Here is a 23,683-nt window from a genome sequence, read left to right on the forward strand (position 1 = left end):
CCCCAGCTAGGAGTGTTTCACCAATACTAAGGGTTTGCAATCTTGGGATCATTTTTCATTTTCTCTCTTTCTCTTATGCTTTATCTGTTTCATAATCTTTTAAATTCCATATCTTTAAAATATTTCAAATATCTCTTTTTTTCACAATCCCAATGCTTATGCTCTAGTTTAGCATTCATTTCTCTAGTGTTTTCCATGTTCATTTTCCTCCATCTTAAACATCATAATTATAACTCAATGTATTTATCTGGTTTTTATTGCTTATAATAGAACACCCAAAACTGGGTAATTTATAAAGAAAAAATTATTTATTACAGTTGTAAAAGCTAAGAAGGCCAAGGTCAAGGGGCTGCATCTGGTGAGGACCTTCTTGCTGGTAGAGAGCCTCTGCAGAGTCCCAAGGCAGTACAGAGCATCACATGGCAACGGCGCTGAGTGTTCTACCTCAGGTCTCTCTTCCTCTTCTTATAAAGCCACTGTTCCACTCCCATGATGATCTATTAATCCATTAATCGTGAATGGAGTAATTCATTCATCAGGGCAGAGCCCTCATGATCCAATTCTGGGACTCCAAGTTAAAGACCCCACCTATCAGTACTGTTACTTTGGGGATTAAGTTTCAACATGAGCTTTGGAAGGAAAATTCAAATCATAGCACCAAAATTCTCGTATCTTATCCTTTTCTATCCAGCCTGATTGTCAAGAATATCAGTTATGGTGTAAGCTGGACTCAGACAGAATCTCATCTCTGCCACTTACTAGCTATGTGATCTTGAGTAAGTAACATAATCTCTCTGAGCCTCAGTTCCTCTTTTATAAAATAGGGGAAATAACAGTCCTTATTTCCCAAGTGCAGGACATGTTACCTGGCATATAGAGAGTGTTCAGTAAATAGGGGGTTCATGAGGGTGAAGGTGGTGGCTGTGGTGGTGGCAGCAACAGTAGCCAGAGGTCTGATCTCCATCCTCATTTGTTTATGCAGTAATCTTTCAGGAGCTCCCGAAAAACTTGCAAGTAGTGACCAACTACCATTCATTCACTGGTAGCCTTGCAGATCCTGTGAAGAAGAACACAAATGTCAGGAGTCGACCAGCTAAAACCAATTGCTAAAACCAATATCAGAGAATTTTTATAGGAATTCAAAGAGAAATTTTGTATTAAAAAGGTCAGCCCAGTGCCTGGCCTAAATTAAACAGTCAAGAAATGAAATTATTCTTTGAGACATTTTAGAGGGGTTTGAATTGTAGTACTAAAATGAGGATGTATACTTATGGTAACCAACTGAGGAGACTGTAGCAGATGTGAAAAGATTTGTGTCTCCTTGCCCTCTTAAATTTAGTCATGTCCAAGTAATTTGCTTTGGTCCATGAAATGCTAGCTAAGGTGACCTTTATTAATTCCAAATAGAAACATTTAAATGCTAACACTTAGTTCTCCAAACTTCCCCTGCCAGGCAGAAACTCTCTCTTCACCTTCAAATGGAACATTTAGTGTGAGTAAAAAATAATTCTTTGTTTTTCTAAGCCACTGCAATTTGGGGGGTGTTTATTACTGCAGCATAATCCAGCCTATCCTGACTGTTAGGGTTGATAACCAGTGTCAGGGAGAAATCCTATGGCCTCAGAGAGCCACTTAAACATTCTTCTCACCCTTGATCTATTCTTATTAATAAAGTGGGCCACAAAGTTTTCAAAGTTGAATTAGTTAATAAGATCCTTGAGGTTTTGTCTTTAATGAGAAATAACACTGTCGTGAGAACTGGAACTTGCTAGAAAACCAAACACTGCAGGAAGCTCATCTCTGCTCTTTAGCTTTTATAACTATTCCACTGCTACTCCAGAGTTTCCTTTTGGCTTATGTCTCCTGCTACCCACTTCATGTCCACCCATTCTGCCATAGCTCCTCAAGTTACACTAGATAAATATTATCCTAGTAACTCCATATTTCCTTCCTTCCCACATGCACACTCACTTTTCCCTCTACCTGGAAGGCCTTAAGAAAAAAATCATTCCTTTATCTGCATGACTAAATCTTACCAATCATTCAAGGTCCATCCTAAGTCCTCTCTCTCTAGAAGACTTCTTGCCCTTCCCAGCAGGGAGTTATAATCCCTTTGTGATATCCCTATGGCATTATATGTATATTTTCTTTGACTTACTATTTTTAAATCTTGTATTATTTTTTATCAACTTATATATTTTAAATGCCTTAATAGATTGAAGCTGTTCAAAGGCTTGATCCATGACTTACATATCTTATCCTGGGCAATTTAATAGATTTCTTTGGCCTTAGGATGTTCTCATAGATAATTGTAATGAATGATGATAAATGGAGTATTAATATTTAGCTGTATGACAAGACTTGGCAATATATAACACAAGAAATAAACTGTACTAAATTTTTTTAATGTCACAATTTGTAGAAAACCTAACCACTCATCATTACCTCTTCCAAATTCTGACTCAGTTTTGAAGTTGGCCCAGAAGCTTTGAGTGATCGTCTTTATTAGTGGTGAAACTGAATTGGAAAAGGTAATTTGAATTGAAGGCCAAAATGGGGCTTCCTACAACAGACCTCTGGAACTGATTGTGTCCAACCAGGTGCAGATACAGCAGCTAGAGGTGTGCAGGCCTCCCTGGCAGACTGGACCAGGAGGGCCTGGTCCTGGTGAGATTATGACATAATGGCCAGAGTTACAGGGAGAGCATGCAACACTTGCTGCAGGCTTAAGAGAGAACCAGGCTCTAGGCAAGACATGAGCAATGACCTTCATCCAGACTCACCAATGAAATAAGAAAGGAATAAGGTTTAGAGGGAAGTATTTCCTGCTTGAGAGGATCAGGAAGAAACTCAGGAAGAAAAAGAGCAGGGTTTTCTAACAAAAGACATGCTCATAAGCTTAGGTCATAAGAACTAAACTAAATCACTTAATCACAAGACATAAGAATACAGAAGGAAGGACACACAATTTTTCAAATTTCCTGTGGGTTTGATGTCAGATTTTTAAGACATAATACATATGCTAAGAAAAATAGTCTTTAGATTATGTTTGGAGTATCGTATATGCTTGCATTCTCCAAAGTAAATTATTTAAAAATATCAATTTTGTACTGTTTAGTTATTCACTCACATACAAGTTTTGCACTTTAATTAAAGGATTATATTGTTAGAGGTCAGAAGATGATACCCCGAAATGAAGGCCTCAAAAGCAAAAGATTCTCTCCAACCTTCCCCTGCCTTCCTGTCTCTCAGTCCAGTTCTCCCTTAAGGCTAGCCATTGAAACTAGAATCCCTCTTCCCCAAGGTGGTCACAGACCCCAGAACCCCTTTTGCCCAAAGCCAGCCGTAAAATCTAAAATATTACTCTAACTTTTGTGCTTTCCTTTCTGTGCAAAAACTGGCCATAAAGAAATTATCTGGCCTATCTTGTTTGATTATAGGTCATAAGACCTTCCACCCAATACCCAGAAGGATGACATGTTGCATAGAGAGGCCAAGAAGAATCTAGACAGACAGACCATGCTGGGATCCCCACTCAACCTGTTAGCACTAAATCATATTTTTTTATCCAATCATATTTCTACACAGCTGCTCCAATTTTGTTGATTCTAAGCATAAAAATGGACAGTTTCCCCTGCATGTTTTGGTCTTCATTCTGAAGGCTCCTATGCCATGTAAAAGTATGATTGAATAAATTTGCATGCTTTTTCTCCTATTAGTCTACCTTTGTCAGTGATTTGCAGTGAATTTTCAGGGGGCAAAGGGGAAATGTTTCCTTGGCTTCTACAATATTAACTGGGCTGTATTATATTGACCAAAAGTCTTAAGAAAAACAACAGCTTTGAATAGGCACCGCTGTCTACTGACTGCCCAGTAGGGCCCAGGAAGACCATGGTGGCATGTATACACAAATGAGGTCACATGTTCATACTTGAAATCTGCAACATTTTCAATTCTGACACTACAATCTTCCCACCTGACCCAGAAATGCAAACATCCCATGTTTTTCAGGAACAATGTCAACTCTAGAGATGTGGCAATTCAGCAAGTAGATGGCTTCTCTGGTGAAAAACTACATTAGATCTCAATAAAATACATTCCATTAAAACTTAGCAGCAGGACAAAAGTGTGTTACTGCTTTTATTGTCTTAATTGTGTCTCCTATGTGGGTTTGTAATGTAATATTACATGTTAGAGCATTTACAAAGAGTTTTCAAATCATTAAAAGGCTATTGTCAATAGAATGATGGAAAAAGAATGAGAAAGCATCCCCTTCCCCTCCGCAATCCTCAGCCCTCCCCAAATACCAGCACCTGGAACAAGCCATGCTGTGCCTTCATAAAAAGCTGTTGGAAGCCTGAAAAAAACAGGCAAGATAGAATTAAGAAAAATGGACATATCCCACTGACCCTGAGTATAGAAGAGAAATGTAGAGAATGTATGAGTTATTAGCACAGTAGAAAAATATTTTATTTAAGAACCACATCTTCACAACTCTGTCTGAAATGTTTCACTCAAACTGCAAAAAAATAAGCGTAAAGATTCAAAGCTCAGGATACTCAAGGATCTATCATGTTGTGTGTAAAAGAATCATAAAATCATCAGCAAAAAGGACACAGTAGGAGTCCCAACTTGTAAACCATTAAGCTCCTAGGCGTGTGTCATACTTCATCCTAAGTGATAAAAAGAGGAGTTTCAAGTGAATTCCCCAGCTTTGTTTATGGCACAGCTCTTTCTGACTATAAGGTTTATCTTTCAAAAAATCAAAGTCAAGGTTTGGCTTGGTTTTGCTTGACATTCATCTTCAGCAACAAATGAAATACATTTGCATTTTAGGTCCTCAAGATAAAAGATTTCAGAGAACCCATTGCCAATTGTTATCAAAGAATGAAAGAGAGAGGAAAGAAAACAAACAAAAAGCTATATCTTGGCCATTAACATAGTGAGTCCTTGAATGACAATTCATGAGTAACCAGGACAAGGGCTATGTCTAAGAAGTATACACAGCTGCCCAAAAAACTGAGAACCTGATCTTCATCTATGTTAAATGGTCTGTCTGTGTTTGCTCACTTCATCTGCACAACAATCCTGTAAGCTGGTGCTTACAGAGAGATAAAACTGTCTTGCTTAAGGTCACACTATTTGTAGAAGGCAGAGCTGGAATTTGATTCCCATCTCTGACTCTAAAGATATGCTTTAAAAGAGGGTTTCTCGACCTCATCAGTATTGTCATTTGGGCGGAATACTCCGTTGTTGTGAAGGACACTACAATGTAGGGCATCCTTGGCTTCTATCCACTGGATGCCATAGCACCTCCCACTCAGTTGTGACAACAAGAAATGTCTCCGGACACTGCCAGATGACCTCTAGGGGGCAAAAATGCCTCCAGTTGAGAACCCCTGCTCTAAACTAGTTTCACTCAAAAATGTAGACTATGCACTAGTTAACAGACTGTGAACATAAGGAGCTTGTGCCAGCATGCAAATCAACTATGTCACTAAGCATACTGTTTACTTCGAATGACATTTTTTTTTTCAATAGCAAGACTTTTTTAGTAAGGAAGAACTGTGTGGATTTTCATTTTGGAGCAAGCTCTTTATCTCGTCAAAGACCAGCACTATGGAAAGTGCTGCTATAAATTATTGTGGTATATTGCCTCCCTGAAATGGTAATATTCAGTAAGGATTTGATAAACTACTTTTAAAGTTATTTTCCCCCTTAAGCCTGTATTAGATAGTCTTTATTCTGGCAATACACTTCTCATCAATGATCAAAAATTATTGTAAAGCTGAGTTTAATAAATGGCCCTTAGGTTTGGTTTGAGTGTTTGATTGTATTACTCTCTCCCTGACCTTCATGTTACTAGATGACATTCCTGATTGGAAAAGCTCAGTGCCCAGCTAGACAGCTTGCCCCACATTAGGCTATTACAAGGTCTGACAACTTGGTCCAGAATAGTCATTGCAATCTACAAGTAACTGGAGGCTGTGAGGTTCCCAACCTTTCCCACTCCCCTTAGGGACACTGCAGTTGGGGAAGATGGGAACCACAGAGTCTCCAGTTACCTGTAGATTGCAATAACTATACTAGCTCTTTTCCCAATAATAATTCTATTGTCATATACTCCTTTACCATCTCAGCAACTAATACTCATAAATAGCAACACCTTCTGAGAATTAAAGTACTAACAGCAGCAGCAACAACACTATTTAAGAATAATTGAATGCTTCATTATGTACTAAGCATTAAGATCTGCATATACATTAACTCAGATAGTTTTCAGAATAACCATATGAAGTAGGCACTATTATAATATCCATTTTACAGATAAGGAAACTGAGATCAGAAAAATCCAGTGCCATGACAGAGGTATTTTGGCTGGAATCAGCCCAGATAGAACTCTGAAATTTGTTCATTTTTTTCTTGAACTTTTTATTACATAGAATTTCAAACATAGAAGAAATAATAGACAAAAGGATATAATAAACTTCATAAATAAGTCACCAGTTACAACAATTAGCAACTCATGGGCAATCTTGCTTTAATCCAAAACCAAATCTGCTTTCTTTCCCTTACTACTGGGAAGCAAATCCCACACAGCATCATCCATAAATATTTCAGCATGTATATCTAAAATATAAGGACTATTTTTAATAAACATAAGTTTCAAGCCATTATCAGACATAAAATGTCATTGATTATATCTTAGTATTATTAAATAGCATCAATTGTATCATAAATGTTATGAATGTTTCTTTTTCTATTTTATGGTTGTTTAGTTTGCATCAGAATCTAAGTAAAATCAATTCATTGCAACCAGTTGATCTATGACTTCAGTCTCTTTTAATCTCCTTTCATTTGCAATTTATTTGTCATAAAAGTTGGGTTGTTGGACAGGTACGGTGGTGCACACCTGTAATCCCAGCACTTTGGGAGGCTGAGGCAGGCAGATGACTTCATGTCAGGAGTTCAAGACCAGCCTGGCCAACATGGTAAAACCCTATGTCTACTAAAAATACAAAAATTAGCCAGGCGTGGTAGTGTGCGCCTGTAGTCCCAGCTACTTGGAAGCCGCTGCAGGATAATCACTTGAACCCAAGAGACAGAGGCTGCAGTGAGCCGAGATCACACCACTGCACTCCAGGCTGAACAACAGAGCAAGACTCTGTCTCAAAAAAAAAAAAAAAGTTGGAATGTTAATCCTATAGAGCAAGCATCTGTGTCATATATTGTTTATTTTTTCAAACTTTTAAAAATTTAAATACATACATACATACATAAATACATAAAATAGATCAATAAAATTTAAAACCATCTTTTAACCATTTTTAGCTTGAGGGTGTGCAAAAACAGTCAAGGGACAGTTTAACCACTATAGTAGAATATTCCACAGTCTGAATTTTGAGGATTGCAACCTCATGTTGTCATTAACATGTGTATTAGTCCATTTTCACACTGCTATAAAGATACTACCTGAAACTGAGTAATTTATAAACAAAAGAGGTTGAACTGACTCATAGCTTCACATGGCTGGAGAGGCCTCAGGAAACTTCTAATCATGGCAGAAGGTGAAGGGGAAGCAAGGCACATTTTATATGGCAGCAGGAGAGAGAGTGCAGGGCAAACTGCCACTTTTAAACCATCAGATCTTGTCAGAACTCCTTCACTGTCATAAAAACAGCATGGGGAAAACTGCCGCCATGATCTAATCACCTCCCACCAGATCCTTCCCTCCATGCTTGGGGATTACAATTCAAGATGAAATTTGGGTGGGGACACAGAGTCAATATCAACCATATCAACGTGTTTCTCTATTCTTTGTATTTTCTACAAATTGTGGCTGGATCTAAAGCTTGATGAGATTCAGGATCAATACTTTTGACAAGCTACATCAGAGGTGGTGTATTCTTCCACCAAAAAGGACATAATATCTGGCTTTTATTCTTCCCAAATTTCGTTTTTAACATTAATGTTCTGTGTAAGTACTTGACTTCAAAGAACTTCAAAGTATCTTATGGGCACATAAAATACATATATATATATATATATATAAAATATATATATATCAAATAAGTGGTTTCCTTATTCTTACAGTGTTTTTTGAGTGACTTCTCTGCTAGGCATTGAATTAGGTATGTGGTATATCGAGATGAAAAAACCAGAGGCTCTACCATCAAGGAGCTGTCTTGTGGTAAGTGTTTCACTGATGCCATGTAGCACAGCCAGTCAAATAACGAACCTGGCTTGTAGTGAACCAGGGAAGCTGCTCCCAGCAAGAAGGAAATAGAATGATAAACATTTATAGGAAATAGAGATCAGGTTCTCTTGCTCTGGGACAAGGATGCTTTGTAGAATTATGATGTCAGTTGGACTCAAGACAATGAGAAAGATTTAGAGAGATGAGGTCAATCATCTGAAAAGGAATCCTATGAGCTGCAGTACCAGTGCAGAGGGACATAAGATGTGTGCATGGCCAGGAAGATGAGCAGCTGGGTGAAGCATAGGGGCTGTTTAAGGGTTATCATGGGCAGACCTATCATTTTAGGCAATCCCATTTATAAAATCTCCAGAATCAGACAATCCTTTGGTAACCATCTAGTTGAGTAACAACAACAACAACAATAAAAACAATGATATCAAGCAAATTTTTATTATTTTATTGAGTCTTCATAGCAATATCATTGGGTAAGCGTTATTAGTCTCCATTTTACAGCTGACAGAAAGGAGTTCCAAAATTCTTCATTCTCCCTCTACTCAAGTTTACCCAAGTTGTAAATGCCAAGGCAAGGATCTGAACTCAGGTCTGTGCTATGATTCATTTATATGGGCACAGATTTCCCCTGAAAGAATACCATGTTGACCCAATCTCTCATGAAGGATCTCTCATGTTGGGGGTTGTTCAGGATTCCACATCCCAGGAGGGGCTACCACATTCCTTCTTCAGATACTTATTTCTGCCCCTAATCATTTAGATGACTTTTAAAAAAATGTTTTTTCAAGAGAAGAACAATATGGTAAAATAGCAAGCTTGAGAAAAGAGGAGTAAAGCAAATGAATTGTCATTCTGGTCAATACAGTTGCTCTGATATAAAATCTGTCTCTAGGCACCAAGAAAAAAAAGGAAATAGAAATAAGAAGTAGAGAAGAAACTCATATTTATTGAGACTGTCTGCACCTGGCACTGTCCTGGCACTAATTATTTAACATAATTCATATAATGTCAAAACATCCCTGTGAGGTAGCTGAGAGATGATAGTTTTTTTTTAACTTTTAAGTCCAGGGTACATGTGCAGGCTTGTTATATAGGTAAGCTTGTGTCACAGCAGTTTGTTGTACAGGTTATTTTATCACCCACCCAGGCATTAAGCCTAGTACCCATTAGTTATTTTTCCTGATGCTCTCCCTCCTCCCACCTTCCACCCTCTGATAGGACCCAGTGTGTGCTGTTTGCCTCTATACGTCCATGTGTTTTCAGAGAGATAATAGATTTTTTAAAGACAAAGATCCTACATGTAGACCAAAAGAAATTTCTCACGTAGCAGGATATTATGTTGTATAAGAGCCAGTGCTACAGTATCAGCAAAAACTTTGAAAATAGCACACACAGGGACACCACTACCAGTTAATACCCAAATCCCCATCCTCGGCCACCTTTGCCTGTTTATACCCACATATTGGTAAACTCATGTGAATGAAATGATCCCAGTGTGCAATTTTAGTCTGTCCAAGATTTATATGGGTTCAGACTGAGGTGAGTAGTAAAAACTAGCAAGAGCCAAGAAAACTGGTAAGCAGAAATAATAAGCAGAAGAACAATAATTATAATACATGCAGACAAGCAGGTAGTCATCTGAAAAATAGAGTGGAGAGTGGAGAGCAAAATAAGGAAAAAATGCAAACCTGTATAACTTGAATTCCAAAGACAGATTGGTGAGGCCAACTTCTCCACAGCAGACAGCCTCAAGAGAATGGATTTCTCTGGTTCAAAGTTGGATTCTGAAAGACAGTTTTCCCCACAGATATTTTTCCTCAGTCCAGTCAGTTTAGCCTCAGTAGCATCTGGTGGTAGGAGAACCATGGAGTATCCTGTAGAGACAGAGAGGATGATTTGATTATTCCCGTAAGAATATTCATACACAAGAATGATATGGCTAGATGTTAGAGTTGAGAGGGGAGGCTAGGCGCAGTGGCTCACACCTGTAATCCCAGCACTTTGGGAGGCCGAGGCCGGCGGATCACGAGATCAGGAGATAGAGACCACCCTGGCTAACACGGTGAAACCCCGTCTCTGCTAAAAATACAAAAAATTAGCCAGGTGTGGTGGCACACGCCTGTCGTCCCAGCAACTTTGGAGGCTGAGGCAGGAGAATCGTGTGAGCCTGAGAGGCGGAGGTTGCAGCGAGCCAAGATTGCACCACTGCATTCCAGCCTGGGCAACAGAGCAAGATTCCGTCTCAAAAAGAAAAAAAAAAAAAGTTAAGGAGGGGGGGAATGTCCATTAAAATATCTAGTTCAAAGTGTCTCAAATTAAAGTATTTCCCAAACAAGCTGAAAATAACATTTGTTAAATGAAATTAAATATTTGTATTGAATTTGGCCATTCCTTAAATGCTACTAAACTCAACATTTCCTGTGGTCAGACCATGGAGATCTCCTCTTATGATAAACGGTAATTGCCGAATGATTATGGGTAAATATTCCCCTGTCATTTCTTTTGAGAGGGAACCTACTAGGTTAATGTGAACTGGGCTAAAAATATTGATTCCAGAAATGAGTATGAAATGTTGTGATTTCCAATTATTCTAAGAAATTGGTCTTTGAAATCCTGAATTATGAAAGGATAAAGTGGCTCCAATTTAATCCGTGAAACAGGACTCTATTTAGACTCCATGGTCAAGTTCCTAGGAAAAAACTTTAGACAGGAATAATGGTTGGCATGTAATATTGTTGACTGGTGCCCTCCAGTGGCAAAACTTGATGGACTGTTCAATCCAGTAAAATTCAAAGTGTCTTCTATTTCAATTCTCAGGTCTTTTGAACATATGAGCCTAAACTTTTTAAGAGCCCAATAGTTGGGAATAAAACCACAAAGGCTTTAGATTGTACTTGGTTTTACACTGTATGGTCATAAAATGCTAGAGAAAAAGGTTGTTTGCCTTTAAAGTAAGGCTGGAAAAAGACTGAGAGCCACAGGAGATTAAAATGACTTGGCAGGAAGATATTAGGCAGGCATTTTAGAATCTTCAGGCTGTATCCTCACCCTTTCCCTGTTGTATCAAACTCCTTTATGGTATTTCCTGTTTAGCTGGAAGGAATGACATATCCCCAAATGCGCAGGTCCTGGGCATTGAGGAGATACCAGTTATCCTGCCTGTTAATATAAACATACCCTGAGGATACTGATGTTTTTCACATAACAAATGTCTAGCTTTGGATGTCCTAGTCATACTGTGGGTCATTTATTTTCTTTCTTATTTTAAATTCTTTTCTTTGGGAGGCCAAGGCTGGTGGATCACTTGAGGCCAGGAGTTCAAGACCAGCCTGGGTAACATGGTGGCCCAGCTATTCAGGAGGCTGAAGCAGGAGAATGGCCTGTACCCAGAAGATGGAGGTTGCAATGAGCTGAGATCGCACCACTGCACTCCAGCCTGGGCAACAGAGTGACACGCTGCCTCAAATAATAATAATAATAATAATAATAAAGTCTTATCTTGACCTCCTCAGGATGCCATGTCCCTGGGCCCTCTCTGTTTCCTTTCTGATCTCCTACATTGCTTTCCCCCACCCCCACCGGGGTCTTCCTTTTAGCATCCATCCATGTCCTCACTTCCCTTTGGGTCTGAAGGGGAAGACAAGCCTGTCAGCCATCAAGAGAGGACCAGACACCCTCTAAATTCTTGAGGATCTTGATATATTAAAATACAAAGAAATGCCAAGTTATATTTAGTGGTATATTTTGTTTCTGAAATTGGAGTCTGTTTTCCTGTTAATAATTTTGACACAAATGCAATATAATTGTCTTATTTGTAAGATGATCACAGAGAGTATTTTTAAAAATCTAGCTGTAGTGTACTAAGAGAAGGGTGCTCCAGAACTAGGTCACAGGTATGAAAGTATATGATGACATCATTCTCCTTCAATCCTGTCAGTACATCTCTCTGATAATAAGTATGAATTTGTAGAGAAAATATGATAGCATTAAAATGCGGTTGCAGGGGGGCACGGTGGCTCACACCTGTAGTCCCAGCGCTTTGTGAGGTGCAGTGGGCAGATCACTTGATCTCAGGAGTTTGAGACCAGCATGGGCAACATGGCAAAACCCCATCTCTACCAAAAATACGAAAAATTAGCTGGCATGGTGGTGCATATCTGTGGTCCCAGCTACTCAGGAGGCTAAGGTGGGAGGATCACTTGAGCTGGGAAGGCAGAGGTTGCAGTGAGCCAAGATCACGCCATTGCACTCCAGCCTGGGCAACAGAGTAAGACTCCATCTCAAACAAAAAAAAAAATGTAATCACCTACTGGGTTCATCTTCCTGCCCACTGCATGGACAAATTGATTAAAACTGAGACTGCAAGCATAGCAGTAAAGAGTTTAATTGACACGAGGCTGGCCACATGGACATAGTTACCACTCAAATCAGTCTCCCGGAAGGCTTGGAGATTAGGGTTTTTGCAAGCATAATGTGGTAGGCAGGGGGCTAGGGAATGGGGAATGTTGATTGGTTGGGATGAAATCACAGTGATGTGGAAAATATTCCCTGTGCGCTGAGTCAGCCTGTGTGGAGATCACAGGACCAGTTGAGTCACGAGTTGCCGGTCTTGGTGAAGTCAACTGCTTGTCAGAAATGCAAAAGTCTGAAAAGAAATCTCAAAAGGCAAATCATGGGTCCTACAATAGTGATGTAACCTATAGGAGAAATTAGGGAAGTCACAAATCTCATGACTTCCAAACGGTAGCTCATTATCACTTAACTATACCAACATCTTAACGGAACTCAGGTCCCTCTCATAATTCTAACCTTGTGGATTTTCATTGCTTTTACAAAGGCAGTTTAGTCTGGGGAAGAGCTATTATCATTCTTGCTTTAAGGATAAACTATAAGTTAAATTCCTCCCAAAGTTAGCTTGGCATATGCCCAGGAATGACTAAAGGACAGCTTAAAGTTTAGAAGCAAGATGCAGTCAACTATGTCAGATTTCTCTTACTGTCATAACTTTGCAAAGGCGCTTTCAAAAGTCGAAAATTATATATCAATAGTCTAAGCCCTTCCTGAATGTGAACTGTGGCCCAAAGAGTGGCTCAACCTGCTCTGGGAGAGTGAGTAAGAAGTAGGTATATCTATGCGACTAAACAAGGAAGCCAGTTTGGGCACAGAAATGTGTCGGTATTGAGGAAAGTATTTCAATTAGGACAGATAGTTAGAAGTCTCTTAGTAATATCCAACCACAGAACCCACAGTTAATTCAGATTCAAAGTGCACAAATTTTAACTGCACAAAAAGAATGTGAGTCTCCTCACCCCTGCATCACAGATTTGGGGAGAGCATGTATCATTACAGTGAAAATAATCACCTGGAACTGGAGCCGATGGTTAAGGACCTTTGTTTTTAAATGCTCACATCCACTAGAGATAGTTTATATTCTAATGATTTTATCAACTCTTCCTAATATTTTATACCCTCTAGAGGAAATAGGAAAAGCTAATTATAGCTTACCTTCATTATCCTTGTCATCATAGTTAAACCACTCCAGTCTGTGTTTGCAGATTGACACAGGCAGTTAAGCAGACTTTTGAGTGTGAATCAGAGCAACTGTTTTAGAAAATAACGTTACTATTCTCCGTACCAGTTATCTCCCTTCCTTCTCAGCACCCTCCGAGAAAGGATGGGGGTCATTCTCACTCTGCCTAGGTCACACAACTGCCTAGAAGATGTGAGTTCCTTGACTCCCAATCTCATTATCTTTCCATTTTGCCAACTTAAGAGTTCAATAATAATGACTCTCCCATTGCTAAAATGTTACACATAGTCCCTCTCCATTGGTGTAATATTTTAACTAGAATCTACCCCTTCATGGATTTTCTTGCTAAATAATGCTTGAAGAGAAATGTTCAAAATCAGTACTCCAACACTAAGGAATCAAGACAGAAAAGCAATGGTACAGTTCAGAAAGACCAAAGTTTGGGGAAGTCATTATGGGAATTTATTTCATTTTGAAAGAATACAGGCAAATGCTTGTATTTAGGGTGTGAACTAATTGGCGATATGCATATAGTGGCATAATTGAACATCTCTTTCTATTCAGTCAGTGATTCTTAGCCTGTTTTGGATCACAGGCACCCTTGAGGAGTTATAGAAAGCCATAGACCCTTTCCTCCCCACTTCACCCCGACCCAAATCACGTAGGCACTAAATGTTGTATTCAGTTCCAGGGGATTTACTGACCTAGTTTTAGAACGCTTATTCTAGATACATGGCTCCCGACTGGACAATGTTTCCCTTGGGGGACATTTAGAATGTCTGAAATATTTTTGGTCTTCACAACTGGGAAGGCACTACTCACATCAAGTAGACAGGTGTCAAGGACATCTGCTAAATAGCCTATCATGAATTGTGCTGCCACCACAATCAAATACGTTTTTGTTCAAAGTCTCTAAAGTGCCAAGGTTGAAAACACCTGCTATGGATCTGCACTGTCCAATACAGTAGCCAGGAGCTACATAGAGCTCTTGAAATTGTGGTTAGACTGAATTGAGATGTACTAGAAGCACAAAATACACACCAGATTTCAAAAACTTCATACATAGCTGTAAGATATTGCGTTAATGACTACATGTTGAAATAATATTTCAAATTTACTTGGCTAAATAAAATGTATTAACATAAAGTTCATCTGTTTCTTTATATTTTTTGTAATGTGGCTACCAGAAAATTTAAAATTACATATTTGTCCATAGCTGTGGATCACATTACATTTCATTGGATAGACATGCTCTCGGTGCTTTATAAAATTGAACTATTGAAAACTAATTAAGATTCTGATTCTAAAGCAAGGGTCAGCAAACTAAAGCTAAAACTCGTCCACTAGCTGTTTTTGTAAGTAAAGTTTTATTGGAACACAGTCACACACATTTGTTTGCCTATTGTTAATGGCTGCTCTCACAACAGCAGAGCTGAGTAGTTGTGACAAATATTGTATGGCCAGAAAACTCTAAAATATTTATGATCTGGCTTTTTACAGAAACGTTTGCCAATCCCAGATCCAAGGTCATGTCCACTACAGGGGTGGGATAAAAACTTAGCCATCCTGACAGTAGTAATATTTTCATATTTAAAGTAAGCAAATTTGGGACATTTGAAGAAGAGCTGGCTGAAAGGATGGAAGGCAGGTGTAACAGAACACACTAATTGGCTATGCTGTCCTCATATGACTGTATTTTATGTTGCTATTCAACTGGAATATGGCTCTCTGTGATGGAGAATAGGAAAGATAATATCTCCTGTTAGAAATGGGTCATCGAGGCCAGGCACAGTGGCTCACGCCTGTAATCCCAGCACTCTGGAAGGCCGAGGTGGGCAGATCATCTGAGGTCAGAAGTTCGAGACCAGCCTGACCAACATGGTGAAAACCCACCTTTACTAAAAATACACAAATTAGATGGGCATGGTAGTCCCAGCTACTCGGGAGGCTGAGGCAGTAGAATCACTTGAACTCGGGAGACAGAGGTTGCAGTGAGCCAAGATCACACCACTGCACTCCAGCCTGGGTGACAAAGTGAGACTCTGTCTCAAAAAAAAAAAAAAAAAAAAAAAAAAAGGAAAGAAAGAAATGAGTCATTGATTCAGCCAACAAGTATTTAGTGAGCACCTAATATCTGCTAGGCACTGTTCTTAGAGTTGGAAATACAACAGTGAACAGAAATAAAGTCCCAGCACTCCTGGGGCTTATAGTCTACTGTGACAGAATACCTGTCTGAGATAGGTGAAATATCGAGAATGTCAAGTATATCAAGAAGAATACTCAAGTATATCAAGTGGTGATAAGTGCAAAGAAACACAGAACAAGTTAATAGAATAAAGAGCCTTGGGGTGGAGGTGATACAATTTGATTCGGAATGCTATGGTCATGGAAGTCTTCTCTGAGTAAGCACATTGGATGGTGTGGAAAACACAATTGTAAGCCTTCCCTGAGGACAATCTGATACTATGTGTCTAAATCTTAAGTGTGACCCAGTAATTCTACCTAGTTATTTAACACAAGCAATTATGGGAACTAGTGTTCCAGAATGTTCCCTGTAGCATTTTCACCATAATAAAAAAAAAAAGGAAACTACTTAAGTATTCAACTAAATTTATTAATATAAACAATGTACATGGCATAGTAAGCTTTTTAAGAAAAAAGTATTGTATTAATACTTATATAATTCCAGTTTCTTAAAAATATAAAAATATTGTATTTGCAGAGAAAAAATTCTTAAAGTCTTAACCCAAATGTTAGGATCCCTAAAAGGTCAAATTTTAGGTGTCTTTTACATGCATCTGTATATCTCTCTGTAGCATCATCTTTTAAAAATAACTCATAAACAAATAGTTATAAAAAAAAGAAAGGAGACAAGGCCTCGTGGCTCACGCCTGTAATCCCAACATTTTGGGAGGCCAAGGAGGGCAGATGGCTTGAGCTCAAAAGTTTGAGACCAGCCTGGGCAACATGGCAAAACCCCATCTCTAGAAAAAAATACATAAATTAGCTGAGAGTGATGGCGCATGCCAGTAGTTCCAGCTACTTGGGAGGCAGAAGTGGGAGGATCACCTAAGCCCTGGAGGTCAAGGCTGCAGTAGGCCTTGACCACACCATTGTATTCCAGCCTGGGTGACAGAACAAGACTGTTGACCTTTGCAAAATTATGACTGAGACAGTGAAAGAGATCTAACTGACTCCACCTTGCTTCTAACCTCCAAGCTGTCTATTCACTCCTGGGCATAGGCTGAGCTAACTTTGGGAGAAACTTAGTTTGTAGTTTATAGTTTAAACAAAGATGGTAACAGCCCTTTCCCAAAGCATATCTCCTTCTTGCCTGGGGACTAGACTAACATTATCCACAGGATTAGAAATTATGGTTTAGGAGTGATGCAGCTGGAGGCTGCAAGATTCTGACCCTCCCTAAACTGCTCCTAAGATCAGTGCTTGAGATATTTTGCAGACCCTGTGCTTGATGGATCAGCTGGTACCACCCAGATTGGTAAACTGGCTCATCTGATCTTGTGGCCCCCACCCAGGAACTGACTCGGCGCAAGAAGACAGCTTCTACTCTATGATTTCACCCCTGACCAATCAGAGCTCCTGGCTCACTGGCTTCCCGCTACCCACCAAGTTGTCTTTAAAAACTCTGCTCCCCAATGCTCCAGAGACTGATTTAGGTAACAATAAAACTCCACTCTCCCACACAGCCGGCTCTGCGTAAATTACTTTCTCTATTGCAATGCCCCCGTCCTGACGAATCAGTTCTGTCTAGGCAGTGGGAAAGGTAAAACCCTTGGGTGGTTACACTGTCTAAAAAATAAATAAATAAATAAATAAATAAATAAATAAATAAATAAATAATAAAAATACAAATAAAAGAGAAAGAAGACTGAATTTGTCCAATATGCACATTAAAAAAATTCCCTTTAATGTTAATCCTAAGTATGATAATCTTCCATTGAACCATCAGGAGCTGACAATGAGGAGTAAGAGAATTAACTTAATGAACACAATGAATTGTCTTTTTAAGCAAATCTAGTAGATTCTAGGACACTGTTCTCTTATATTATCTACCAGAGAATTAAGGTCAATCCAATTAATTCCCTATCACACGGCCACGTTAAAAGGCCCAGGATATCAATGAACCAATGGGAAACTCCAGAGAAAACAGACAACACCCACCAATTGCAACTGGCAGTTATAGATACTACAATAACCAAGACAACTCAAAGTTTCTAGAGCTTCTCAAAGTTCAGTCATGGGACCTCTACAGGAGCATCATTTGACAATGGTGATGGTTAGGGAGAGGGAGGAGAAGATGTGTGTTTAAAATGTGGAGTCGGCCAGGCGCGGTGGCTCACACCTGTAATCCCAGCACTTTGGGAGGCCGAGGCGGGCAGATCACCTGAGATCGGGAGTTCCAGACCAGCCTGACCAACATGGAAAAACCTCGTCTCTACTAAAAACACAAAATTAGCCAGGCGTGGTGGTGCATGCCTGTAATCCCAGCTACTCTGGAGGCTGAGGAAGGAGAATCACTTGAAGTCGGGAGTCGGAGGTTGCAGTGAGCTGAGATCACACTATTGCTCTCCAGCCTGGGCAACAAGAGCAAAACTCCATCTTAAAAAAAAAAAAGTGGAGTCTTGGGTCCTACCCACAACATTACCCAGGTCCATATTTTGCATGTTTCAAAGGTTCCTTGACTAATTTTTATGCAGACCAATCTCTTTAAGCTTACAGCTGCTTACACAGGGCAGAGAAAAAGGAAAACCTCTTCTGACTATCTAGAGAGATGTTATTTCTGATCAGAGTCCTTGAGAAAAGAAAAGATAAATTGAGACTTGCCTAATTATCAGTTAATTGTTGAAGGAAGGCCTCTTGCTTATGTATGTATAAGTCTCAGTTCTCCCTACAGGGCCATTGTAAGCAAGAGTCCTTTGGCCTACTTTTGAATATTGCTGATACATTTTGTCTGAGAACTGACACCAACCTAATTTCCTGCCCCTGGTGAAACAATTCTGGGACCAGGCATATTTTCTCATGTGTATATTAAACAATACTGAGAACAAGCAAAAATAAATAGCTGCCTGTTTCTGGAAGGAAATACTTATTCCTGGAAGCTACGACTGCCTACAAATTAAAACAGCTTACTTATCAAGATGCATGACTTGCTCATTAAGACTTATTCAAAGCCAGGTGCTGTGGCTTACACCTGTAGTCCCAGCTACTCGGGAGGCTGAGGCAGGAGGATCGATTCAGCCTGAGAATTTGAGGCCAGCCTGGGCAACAAAGTGAGACCCTATCTCTTAAATAAATAAGTAAATTTTTAAAAAAGACTCAATATAAAACCTTCTTCTTTCTGAGTCCTCCAATGAAAGCTAATATGTCATAAAATATGCCCAATCCCAACCATTCTCTACCTTGCAAGACTCAGCTTAAAAGCATTCAAACACTCCATCTCTTCCCTGTCTTTCCTGTTTTAAAACACTACAAAGATTCTGCCATGTTGGGGGTTTCCCTTACGGCAACAGGCCTACTACACATGGTTTGGCTTAATCAGCAGCCTATTCTGATGGCCCTTGAGATTTTGAAGGTCCAGATGTTATCATTTCAGTTAATGTAGGTTGGCATACTTCAGTCTCCCTGAGGTGCCCACTGTATATAATTCTTTTTTTTTTTTTTTTTTGAGACAGAGTTTCATTCTTGTTGCCCAGGCTGGAGTGCAATGGTGCGATCCTGGCTCACCACAACCTCCACCTCCTGGGTTCTAGTGATTCTCCTGCCTCAGCCTCCCGAGTAGCTGGGATTACAGGCATGCACCACCACGCCTGGCTAATTTTTTGTATTTTTAGTAGAGACAGGGTTTCTCCATATTGGTCAGGCTGGTCTCGAACTCCCAACCTCAGGTGATCCGCTCACCTCGGCCTCCCGAAGTGCTGGGATTATAGGCGTGAGCCACCACGCCCGGCTATAATTCTTAAAATTCGGTTTTCCAGCTTCACTGTGTCCCTTTCAGGAAGATTTTTAACTTCTCTTATTCCCAGCTAAGGCTCTTGGCAAACATTCCCAGCTAAGCTTGTATATATCAAAGTATCCAAATAAGGCCAGACGCAGTGGCTCACACCTGTAATCCCATCACTTTGGGAGGCCGAGGCGGGCAGATCATCTGAGGTCAGGAGTTCAAGACCAGCCTGGCCAACATGGTGAAACCCCATCTCTACTAAAAATACAAAAAGTAGCTGGGCGTGGTGGTGCCCAACTGTAATCCCAGCTACTTGGGAGGCTGAGGCAGGAGAATTGCTTGAACCTGGGGACAGAGGTTGCAATGAGCGAGATTGCGCCACTGCACTCCAGCCGGGGTGACAGAGCGAGACTCTGCCTCAAAAAAAAAAAAAAAAAATCCAAATAAAAAGCTGAAAAAAAAGGAAAGAAAGAAAGAAACCAGATCTGTTGAAGTTCCTCTAAGAGTCTCTTCTAGTTTAACTTCTAAAGATGCTTCTGAGCAGGGGCAGCTGAGGTCTACCTTCTGTTAACTTTCGTAGTTCCACAGCTGTGTTACTGATGCTTAGGAATTAGAGTATAAGCCCCAAGCTTAGTGGAGAAGACAGACGAACATAAGAGAAGTAATCCCAGCCCTTTGGGAGGCCGAGGTGGGTGAATGGCTTGAGCTCAGGATTTCGAGACCAGCCTGGGCAACATAGCAAGACCCTGTCTCTACAAAAAACACAAAAATTAGTGGGGCATGGTGGTGCAAGCCTGTAGTCCCAGCTACTCTGGAGGCTGAGGTGGGAGGATCACTTGAACCCAGAAGGTTGAGGTTGCCGAGAGCTGAGATTGCACCATGGCACTCCAGCCTGGGTGCCAGGGTAAGACCCTGTCTCAAAATAAGTAAATAAAATAAAAGCAGCAAAAAAAAAATGCACAAATGAAGAGCTTGGGCTTTAAGTCAGACATATCAATAATAAATAGTTGTCTCTCCTCTTTGCTGCCTGTGAGATCTTTGGCACCTCAATGTTCCCAAACATCAATGTATTCAACTTTAGAATGGGAAAAAAAATGTACAGTAAGGAGGATTATATGATAAAGCTTAAACACAAGCTCTAGAAATGGTAGCTATTATTTTATTTTTATAAACCATACCTGAAAGCTCTCAGATGAAATTTGAATGCTGTAACTTCAAATTTATATTTTAAATATTGGTTCTGTCTCCTACTAGCCTTGTGTCCTTGAGTAATTAATCTCTTTAAGTCTTAGTTTTCTCATCTACAAATCTGAAAACACTACTATCCCCTTGCTATGGTCTGAAAGTTTGTGTCCCCACCTCCATCAAATTCACATGTTGAAACCTAATCATTATTCAGAAGGAGGGACATCTGTTTTTTGTTTTTTAGGGAAAAGAAAAGAAACCTAATCATTGATGTGATGGTATTAGGAGGTGGGCCTGTGGGATGCAATTAGATCAGGAAAGGGATTAGCACCCTTTAAAGGAGGCCCCAAAGAGGTGCCTGACACTTTCTCCTATATGAGGACACAGTAAGAGGGTGCCCTCTATAAGGCAGGAAGTGGGCCCCCACCAGACACCAAATCTGCTGATGCCTTGATCTAGGACTTCCCAGACACCAGAATGGCTGGAAATAGGTTTCTCTTGTTTATAAGCCATCTAGTTTATAGTAATTTGTTAGAGCAGTCCAAATTGACTAAGACATCTCTCAATAATAAATAAAATAATGTATTTAAAACACTTAGCACATTGATCCATTCAATCAACTTATATTGAAAACACAGACTCTAGAGTCAGACTACTTATATATAAAATTCCTGTTTACTTCACGTACCTTGTTCAAGGTACATGAACTTTCTGTGCTTAATTTATAGATTATCCTGTGTACTGAATTTCCCTCAGAAATGGAGATTTTTGGGATCACTGCAGTGAAACACACCATTGTAGTAAGGCAAGGTTCCTCTCCTCCCTCCCACAAGGTCTCTGATGTACATCAGTTTGAACTCTAGCCCGACTTTCAAAAAACAAAGAAACTCCTACAGTTCTAAGTCTTTGGCTTTTCTCTGTGAATCACAGCTACCTTATTAGGTTTCTCCCCTTTTGTCCTCCTTCTTTTTCCTTTTTCTTCTATGCTGCTGCATGCATGTTTTAATCAGAGATTTTTAAGAGACTTATCCACAAAGTAGTCAAGAAAGAGAATTTTAGGACCAGTGATCTGATACCTCTTCCGTGACTGAAAATTATAAAATTGGAAGTATGTTAGGAAGAAAATATTTCCACAGTCTGTTAAGATATTCAGAAGCTTTTCACTAGAACAAGTTTGCATTATTTAACTTCTCCAGGAGCAGGCAAGAAAAATATCAAGAGTCTGCCTTTGGGGAGATGCCATTTCATGAGCGATGAAGCAGTAATGAATGGTAAAGATGGAATATCACGGAATCATTTTTGAGGGAGAAATGCAGCTCTAAAGCTATTCGGTTCAAGAGACTGACATAGGATGTCCTTACTTTCAACTCTATTTTTTCCAACCACCTATCTGTCCATGCATATTCATTTAGTGACTACAGCAGGCAGTGTAGTATTGAAAAGAAATTACAGGCCATTCACAGTGGTTCATGCCTGTAATCCTAGCACTTTGGGAAGCTGAGGCGGGTGGATCATCTGAGGTCAGGAGTTCAAGACCAGCCTGGCCAACATGACAAAACCCTGTCTCTACTAAAAATACAAAAATTAGCCAGGTGTGGTGGCCGGCGCCTATAATCCCAGCTACTCAGGAGGCTGAAGCAGGAGAATCGCTTGAACCCAGAGGGGTGGAGGTTGTAGTGAGCCAAGATCATGCCACTTCACTCCAGCCTGGGTGAAAATGAGAAACTCCATCAAGAAAGAAAGAAAGGAAGAAAGGAAGGAAGAAAGGAGGGAGGGAGGGAGGAAGAGAGAGAGAGAGAAAGAAAGAAAGATAAGAAAGAAAGAGAAAGAAAGAAAGAGATAGATAGATAGATGATAGATAGATAGATAGATAGATAGATAGATAGATAGATAGATAGATTACAGCAAGTGCATTGAAGTTGTGTCCAGAGCAAGCACAATGAGACAGCCCAGGAACCTGAGGCTAGAGTCAATATTGAGTATGCTGGGACAATGACAGTAAAAAGGAACTGAAGGGAAATTATACACAGGACGTACTTCAGATCACCTCAGTCTGATGGAGGACAAGGATAATGTCCTATTACAAATTTACAAAATAAACTTAGAGGCATGATTCAGTAAAGATATGAGGTTTCACCTATTCAAGCACATGATCTGAATTTGCATCTGATCCTAAAGTCCTTGCTTCTAACCACTATACTAGTGTCCCCTTTAAAATATTTTGTATGTCTGAACAAAAAAATCATTGATAAAGTCCCTTTTAATCACACTTTGGTATCTTTTCTTCTCCCATGAAGGCTTCCCAGATTCGTAAGTCTGTTTTAACTTCCTGCCTTTGTTCTCCCATAGCAGCCAGTTCCTCTTCTAAAATGACTCCGATCATTTCGTATCATTACTGCCTTGTCTGTCTCTCATAGTGGGATACAGTCTTCTTAAGACTAAGGACCACCTCTTGTTCTCTGTAATCTCCCCACTGCCTGCCATATTATGAATGCTCAGTAAATGACTGTTGAACACGGAGATGGATGGACCAATGGGTGGATACATCTGTAAATGATCAACACACTGAGGGAAGTCACCACATAACTGTTTACCTAAGAGATGTCTACGATAATTAACATAAAGGTAAATAGTAGTCAAATTGGCTACTGTTTGTCAACTTAGATGTTAGTTATTGATTGAATTGGAATTTGTATTCCAAGGTATAATGGTAACTTTAGTCTAAGCGAGGAGGCGGTAATTTGATGGTTACTGCTCCATTCTGTCATCTCCAGAGCCAGGCTCCCTGCCCCAT

At 39.8% G+C, this 23,683-nt stretch overlaps 1 long non-coding RNA gene across 1 annotated transcript in view; it reads right to left on the reverse strand.

Annotated features, from left to right (window-relative positions):
- The window catches only part of LOC129034050 (uncharacterized), a 94,815-nt gene that overhangs the window by 23,137 nt on the left and 47,995 nt on the right, over window positions 1-23,683 (reverse strand). Inside the window, exons 3-4 of the long non-coding RNA XR_008501742.1 lie at window positions 9,901-10,086; window positions 867-1,057 (exon numbers count right to left, since the gene is read on the reverse strand). This is a non-coding gene — a long non-coding RNA (uncharacterized LOC129034050). The remainder of the gene's footprint in view (window positions 1-866; window positions 1,058-9,900; window positions 10,087-23,683) is intronic.

This window comes from Pongo pygmaeus, chromosome 2 (genome assembly GCF_028885625.2).
Source record: "Pongo pygmaeus isolate AG05252 chromosome 2, NHGRI_mPonPyg2-v2.0_pri, whole genome shotgun sequence".
NCBI classification, from domain to species: Eukaryota; Metazoa; Chordata; class Mammalia; order Primates; family Hominidae; genus Pongo; species Pongo pygmaeus.